Below are 2829 nucleotides of genomic sequence, written 5' to 3'. Positions count from 1 at the left end.
TTTAGATTAGGTGACTACATTTAGAATTATGAGTGTGGTGAGGATAAATTTGAAATGATTTCAAAAAATAACTGTGTAAGGCCATCTCCAACTATCAACTTGTTTTTTCAAGGGGTCTTACTAGCAAACAATGGGAGAGGCCAAACCCCTCTCCACCGAATGATGAAGGAACTTCATGACAATTCTAACATTGTGATTGAATTTCATGACAACTCTAACCCAAGTTTTGAAAAAGGACTAAGTTTCATGTCAACTCCAACGAGGGTTTCAAAAAAGATAGGTTCAGCTTAGCTCGAGCTTGTTCAATCTTTTTTTTAAAAAATTCTTAACTTGCTGGGAGAAGGAAAATGCTTGGTCAAAATTACAATTTCCTCTTCAATCCATGGTGAAAAAGATTGATGTTGTACTTGGTAAAAATAATATCCCAAACATCTATCCAACCTCGTTTGAATGATAAGCAAGGAAATCCAATGAGATGTACCAACAATGAAAGATGTGCGTTGTCCTTATAGTCCTATATCTTGTCCTTTTGGAAAAGTTAGACATAGATCCTACAACTCCTACCCTAGAATGAAAAAAAATGTACATTCCCTTTCTACTCGATGATGATGATGATGCTTTCTCTTTTAACTATAGGGTGATACACGTTCAACATTTTAAGGCTAGTTATGATGTCGTCTTAAGATGTTGCTCCCATCCGCTTTGATACTCCTCCCAAGCCTTAAAATGCACACATCCTCCTCCCCTAGACTACCATGCATACTATCCATGCTTTCATCTCTCTCTCTCTCTCTCTCTCTCTCTCTCTCTCTCTCTAGAGTGTAGAACACATGTGCTCTATATAGATATAGAGAGAGTGTGTATATACATAGTGAAAAGTAAGAGGGGTTTCACAATCATTGGCTCAAGAAATCCAAAGGGCGCCCAGAAAAAGGGATGGCAATTCACACAAACGGACAGAGTATAAAGTAAAATCAATAGGGCCCTATCACAAGCTTGTGATTGGCCTAGTCATAAAAGGTAAAGTGTGGGACCACAGGGGGCAAGGGTTCGATGCCGAATGGGCCTAGTGGTATGGGCTACAAAGCATAAAGAGGGGGAAGCTAGACGACTTATTTTATAAGGCAGGAGGAGGGGGGGGATGCTAGACGGCCAAAATAGGCTACCCCGGGAAGACAGAGAGAATATTGTGAAGAGGGGGAAGTCTAATGGGCTAACTTGGGGTCAGAGAGAGAGAGAGAGAGAGAGAGAGAGAGAGAGAGAGAGAGAGAGAGAGAATTGTGCAGATTCATGACACGAGATCACAGTATTCTGTTATTGTTTGACCTTGTGGAGCTCACAGTCGCAAGTTCCATTATGTTGATGAGATAAGGTTCCATTATGTTTGTGTAAAAGGGAGTCTTCGGCAAGGGTATGGAGGGAGGATTAGTAGCCTCGACATCAGTGATTAGCAGCATATAAGCAAAGACTGCAGCCTCTTTATGGAAAGGTTATCCTACCACATAGACCACTTCACTGCCTCAACCACTTGGACTACAACTTCACTTTTCCTACTCGGACCACAACATTCTATATTTTCAAAAAACCAGTCAAACGCATTCCATACTTTCATAAACCGCCTGTTGAGATTAACTTTTAAATTAAAAAGTTCGAATGAATATATTTATGTTGAGAGTGGGATTTGAACCCAGATAGACCACTTCACTGCCTCAACCACTTGGACCACAACTTCACTTTTCTTACTCGGACCACAACATTCTATATTTTCAAAAAACAATTCTATACTTTCATAAACCGCCCGTTGAGATTAACTTTTAAATTAAAAAGTTCGTATGATTATCTTTATGTTGAGAGTGGGATTTGAACCCACGCCCTTTCGGACCAGAACCTTAATCTGGCGCCTTAGACCAACTCGGCCATCTCAACCAGATGGCATATATGCTTATGTACAAAAATTTAAAATAAGTTTTTCTCTCGCTTAACAAATAAAACCTACGTAGCCCCCATATATAATATGTTCCTCACACCTATATTCTTTCCTGCACGCTATGTAAATCCTCTGAACAAGCAAGCACTTGTTTGCCAAATAAATTTTTTTGGTGTCTAAAATCTTTCAAGACAAGGAATGTATGTACACAACTGAGGCAACATGTCAAGTCTACACAGAAGACTTGGACACATTTATGAATGCTTTGTTGATCTTGGACTTACGAGTATAAGTAGCTGAGAAAGGAATAGAGGCCTACCTCTCCTAGGCAGATTTGATTCTTGGTCAGCAGGATGCAGCAAGTCTTAGACATGTCACATGTGGGCAGGCCTAGAGCTGAGCTTTGAGAAGCCTTGTGAGCTAATGTCATCCGTCTTTGGCACTCTATGTGGCCACTCTTTAGAAAGTAAGAAATAAAGAGAGCCTGGAACCCATCTGCAAGTGCTTGTATCTGTCTGAGCCTAGAAATCTCAAGTAGAGGGCAACACTTCTCTGATCATCATAATCTGTCTCTACAAAAAGGACCAATCCCCTTTTTGTTCAGTCATATCACCCTCAATGCTCATAGTATGTTGGACAATGAAGCTTAGCATGTCTCAATACATGGATGAAACCCCCAAGGTTCCTTCCTTCTAGATGAACCCAACATGATTGTGTCATGGATGTGGACGAGCCCAAAGTCATACGAGAACAAGGCTTTGCATGTACATATATATGGATACAAACACAACACTTTAGCCACTCTTGATTAAAAATGGCTTCGACTGGACATATTGTTCATGTAAGTTGTTCATGTAAGTTATGCAAGTTGTAGATGGGGGATTCAACAGCTATGCTCTGTG

General features: G+C 40.3%; 1 non-coding gene across 1 annotated transcript; it reads right to left on the bottom strand.

Annotated features, from left to right (window-relative positions):
* Positions 1-1845: 1845 nt before the first annotated feature.
* Positions 1846-1926, bottom strand: TRNAL-AAG (transfer RNA leucine (anticodon AAG)). The gene has a single exon. It is a non-coding gene; the product is annotated as a tRNA-Leu (tRNA).
* Positions 1927-2829: the final 903 nt, after the last annotated feature.

This window comes from Cibotium barometz, chromosome 3, assembly GCF_041138505.1.
Source record: "Cibotium barometz isolate CiBa-2024 chromosome 3, ASM4113850v1, whole genome shotgun sequence".
Lineage (NCBI taxonomy): Eukaryota > Viridiplantae > Streptophyta > Polypodiopsida > Cyatheales > Cibotiaceae > Cibotium > Cibotium barometz.
The sequence above is the reverse complement of the archived record's forward strand: the minus strand, read 5'-3'. Positions and strand labels throughout refer to the sequence as shown.